Below are 5,411 nucleotides of genomic sequence, written 5' to 3' on the forward strand. Positions count from 1 at the left end.
CAAGTCTCCACAGCCGAAGCGCTGTGTCTCTTTTCAGCTGGCGATAAACCTTTCCTCGATCCTTTGCAGACTTGTAAAACTGTTCATGATCAGAATAAAAAACGCTCACGCTAATACACAAGCACCCGTGTCTCGCCAAAGCTGACAAATAAACAGACGGAAAAGCCGCACTGCACGTGTGAACAGGGGAATGAGCGAGCGAGCGGGGATAGGGCACCTCCTGTGCTTTAAAGCTTACAGCACCTGGTATTCCCAGGCAGTCTCCCATCCAAGTACTAACCAGGCCCATCCCTGCTTAGCTTCCAAGATCAGGCAAGACCAGGCATGCTCAAGTGGGTGTGGCCATAAGTGAGTGCAGGGTTCAATGGCACCTTTCTTATAGAGAGGACAGCTCCGTCACCTCTTTTACGACGCTTCTTTTTTCCCCTTGCGTTTTTCTCTTCTTCCCACGTTCTCTCTCTTCACTGCCTTCGTCCCCGCTCTATTTCACTTCAGTCTTTCACTTGTAGCGGCAATGCTTGTTAATAAGACAGAATTAAGTGTTGCTGTGCTTTTCCAAATGAGGCCCCATCTCTCTGTTCATCTCTGTGGTGCAGCCACAGAGAAACTATTCATGCAGGCTGATTTAAAGATGTTTTCTTTTGTTAAGGGACAGCTCCCAAATGGGGATGCACTTAGCTAAGCCTGGCTATCATTATCAATGGTCATCCATTGGCGCCTATCTGTCTAGGGTGTGTCAGGAGTAAGTGACTCATATCTCATCTTGATCAACCAATCGGGGACTGGTAGGGCCGAGTAACCCACGTGGGACACTGATGCCCATGGAACTTTCAGCCAATGAACGAGCTGAAGTTCCTCCAGGTAAAAACAGGCAACACAGAAGGCCTGAGAGACTATTTGGTGGTCTTTTCTAAAGGGAATTCAACGGAGAATTCCAGGGCAGGACGGCCCAGGAGCAAAAGGCTCCCAAGGGCAGGACATTCTCGCAGCACGCCTCCTGACCATCCTGAGACTCAGCCCGGACAACCACGGAACAGCCAGTGTGTCTGAGTGCCAGAACTTTCCTGTGTTCTAGGAGTCTAGAGCGGAGGTTGCCAGAGAGTAACCAGAGGATCCACCCGAGGTTAGCATCAGCAGCAAGCCTCATGAACAGGTCGGAACTGTGGACAGCTGAATCACTATTCAGAACTAGCGCTTCATCAGGAACGAACCGGTCCTCTTCCTGACCTGCTGGAACCAACAGTCATCTTTTCTCCTGAGCACAACTTTGCTAGTTAAAGCCAACACTAACTAGCCAGTCTTCAGAGAGCATCAGCAGCGCACCGTCGCAAGCCGCACAGCACAGCCTGGCACTTGGACAGCGGGTTGGACAGCAAAAAGCCTGCAACTGTTTCTTTGACAGCGGATTGGACAGCAACAAGCCTGCAACTGTTTCTTTGTGCCCGCAGGATATCTGAATCCCCAGAGATTGGATGAGTATTCAACTTCGATGCATTACTGCTCGAGAATTCAATTCTTATCCCAACCAGTTGATATCACTTTAATTCCTAAGAGTTATGTACTTGTTTTGAGTATCTAATGTAGAAGTTATAACCAAGTGCATTTACAAAACGGTCTAAATGAATGATATATTGAACGTATGTCCTCTTGATATATGTAACTCTTCGTAACTGACTGAATATATACCTTTTGTATTCTGATAACCCTCTCAATAAGATCTGTTAGGTTTATATGCATATTCTATGTATTAATAAATGTATCCTCGTGTATTAGTACCTGTGTGTGTGCGTTGTTTGAGTTATATCGCATGGTTGGATTCTAAGGCCATTAAAAGAATCAATTATGTGATTTACTGCTACAATTAATAATTGTCCCAGTAAATGTCCAAACCCTCATTCATTTAGACCGTTTCGTAAATGAACTTGGTTATAACTTCTACATTAGATACTCAAAACAAGTACATAACTCTTAGGAATTAAATTGATATCAACTGGTTAGGATAACAATTGAATTCTCGAGCAGTAATGCAGTGAAGTTGAATACTCATCCAATCTCTGGGGATTCAGATCTCCTGCGGGCACAAAGAAACAGTTGCAGGCTGTTGCTGTCCAATCCGCGCTCTCTGGCTTGGTGCCAGGCTGTGCTGTGCGGCTTGCGACGGTGCGCTGCAGATGCTCACTGGCCGGCTAGTTAGTGTTGGCTTTAACTAGCACAGTTTGTGCACAGGAGAAAAGATGACTGTGGGTCCCAGCAAGTCAGGAAGAGGACCAGTTCGTTCCTGATGAAGAGCTAGTTCTGAATAGTGATTCAGCCGTCCACAGTTCCGACCTGTTCACGATGCCTGGTGCTGGTGCTAACCTCGGGTGGATCCTCTGGTTACTCTGGCAACCTCCGCTCTAGACTCTTAGAACAAAGGAAAGTTCTGGCACTCGGACACACTGGCCGTTCCGTGGTTGTCCGGGCTGAGTCTCAGGATGGTCAGGAGGCGCGCTGCGAGAATGTCCTGCCCTTGGGAGCCTTCTGCTCCTGGGCCGTCCTGCCCTGGAATTCTCCTTTGAATTCCCTTTAGAATAGTCCACAGAATTCTACCGAATCCCACTGAATCTTACTGAATCTCCCTGAATCTCTGTGTTGCCTGTTTTTACCTGGAGGAACTTGAGCTCATTGATTGGCTGAAAGTTCCATGGGCATCAGAGTCCCACGTGGGTTACTCGGCCCTACCAGTCCCTGATTGGTTGATCAAGGTGAGATATGAGTCACTTACTCCTGACACTTAGGAATGCAGTCCAGATGTCCATCTGGCACTCCCTAGACAGATAGGTGCCAATGGATGACCATTGATCATGATAGCCAGGCTTAGCTAAGTGCATCCCCCTTTGGGAGCTGTCCTTTATCAAAGGAACCTTAAATCAGCCTGCATGAATAGTTTCTCTGTGGCTGCACCACAGAGATGAACAGAGAAATGGGGCCTCATTTGGGAAGGCTCAGAACACTTAATTCTTTCTTATTAATAAGCCTCGCCGCTACACGTGTGTGAATGACATTGTGCCTTGTGTGTGTGAGATTATGTGACTGAGTCTTATGTGTGTGAGGTTGTATGATTGCGTCCTGTGTGTGTTTGTTTGATTGTGCCCTGTATGAGAGACTGTGCCCTGCCCATGTGCATGTGTAAGAGTATTAAATGTGCATGTAACAGTACCCTGTGTGTGCATGTGTCTGTGTAATTGTGCTATGTGTGTGTGTTTCTTAGATTGTGCCCTCTGTGTGTGATTGTGCTTTGTGTGCGCCTATTCCCTGTGTGCATGTGTCTGGAATTGTGCTGTCTGTCTGTGTTTGGATTGTGCCCTGTGAGTGCTTGTGGGATTGTGCCCTGTCTGTGTGTGTGATTCTATACAATGTCTATAGATATGTCTGTTTGTAATATTTAATATGCAGTCTGTGTACATGTGTGATCCTATTACAGTGTGTAGGTGTTCCTGAGTGCATATACATGTGTGTGATTGTAATGTATCCTGTGTGTGTGTCTGTGTGTGAAGTGTAATGGGGAGAGATGGAACAGAAAATGTAATATTAAGTACTTTAAGTAAGTAACACACACGCTGGAACAGGAAACACAGTGTCACAGTATCCCAACTCATTTTACTGTAGTTTGATTAAAAACAAAATCAGAAGCAGAAGCTGCAGGTAAAGAGAGTGCCAGCAGAGGGCGCTGACCCCAGGACTCGGCAGAACTATCAGACTCCACTGTTCTCCTGCGCCCAGGTCCTGTAGCTGGAGACCCAGGTGTAGACCCCAGGGGAGTTGGGCCAAGCACAACCTCTTCCAGAGCTCACAATCCCAGCTAAGGCCCGTAACTGGCTCAGTTCAGCCCCTAAGAGCCCCAGTCCTTCAGTGCTCTAGTGTCTCCAGTCAGGGATTAAAGGTCACTGTGACTCTGGGTTCATGAAGACAGTAACTGGCTCAGTTCAGTCCCTGAAAGCCCCAGTCCTTCAGCACTCTAGTGTCTTCAGTCAGGGGTTAAAGGTCACTGTGACTCTTGGCTCATGAAGACAGTAACTGGCTCAGTTCAGCCCCTGAGAACCCCAGTCCCCAGTGAGAGTGAGATAAGAATTATTGATTCCCTGAGGAGAGCGATTCACATCAGAAAAATAATGCTACTGACAGGATAAAGGTCCTTTTTATATGAGCTTGTATTATCAGTCCACCTGGAGTCCTGATTTCTGTATCTGAGCTCTATTAACACAAACCACAGCAGGTGTGTTATGGGAGCCAGATTGGTCTCCCATGTAGAGGTCAGTTAAACCTGACGGTTTTTCTGGAGAAGACACTAGACGGACTTCAGAGAAAGACACACTAGGTTTATTTGTGAGGACAGTTTGTGATCCAGTTCACAGGGGAACAGCCAAAGGCAACCGAGCCCAGGCAGATCCAGGTTGGTACTCAGGGAACAGTCCGTAATCCATAACAAGGTAATCCATCCGAGACGAGCACATGATAAAACCCCCAGAAGAGGGAAAACAAGACGAGGAACACACAGTCACGGAACAGGAACGGGACTGGAATCGCCGGGTCCCTTGCTTAGAGGACAGGACATCTGGGGATAAGGCCTATGCCCTCAGGCTCCTCCAGGTGGTGTCCCACCTGGAGTCCTGATCCCTGAGCTCCACTAACACACAACAGCTACCACTCTCCTCCCTCATGCCCCAACCTGTGGCTATTTCATCACTTACTTTTAATGTCTAGGATCAGAATTAAAAACAGCAGCTGCAGGAGAAGCACCTTCATTCTCTGATTCTCTCAAAGGACACAAGACTGTCTCTCCTTCACAGTGGTGGGCACTAGAATAGAGGACTGACCCTCCTCAACTACTGCTGGACACAGAGCACTGACCCTCCCCAACTACTGCTGGACACAGAGCACTGACCCTCCCCCAACTACTGCTGGACACAGAGCACTGACCCTCCCCAGCAACTGCTTGGCACAGAGCACTGACCCTCCCCAGCTACTGCTTGGCACAGAGCACTGACCCTCCCCAACTACTGCTGGGCACAGAGAACTGACCCTCCCCAACTACTGCTGGACACAGAAGATGGACACTCTCCAGCTACTACTGGACACAGAGCACTGACCCTCCTAACTACTGCTGGACACAGAGCACTGACCCTCCCCAACTACTGCTGGACACAGAGCACTGACCCTCCCCAACTACTGCTGGACACAGAGCACTGACCCTCCTAACTACTGCTGGACACAGAGCACTGACCCTCCCCAACTACTGCTGGACACAGAGCACTGACCCTCCCCAACTACTGCTGGACACAGAGCACTGACCCTCCCAACTACTGCTGGACACAGAGCACTGACCCTCCCCAGCTACTGCCGGACACAGAGCACTGACCCTCCCCAGCAAC

At 48.5% G+C, this 5,411-nt stretch overlaps 1 pseudogene; it reads right to left on the minus strand.

Moving 5' to 3' along the window:
- Positions 1-231: 231 nt before the first annotated feature.
- LOC138219236 (5S ribosomal RNA) lies at positions 232-350 on the minus strand (annotated as a pseudogene).
- Positions 351-5,411: the final 5,061 nt, after the last annotated feature.

This window comes from Lepisosteus oculatus, chromosome 14 (genome assembly GCF_040954835.1).
Source record: "Lepisosteus oculatus isolate fLepOcu1 chromosome 14, fLepOcu1.hap2, whole genome shotgun sequence".
In the NCBI taxonomy this organism is placed as follows: domain Eukaryota; kingdom Metazoa; phylum Chordata; class Actinopteri; order Semionotiformes; family Lepisosteidae; genus Lepisosteus; species Lepisosteus oculatus.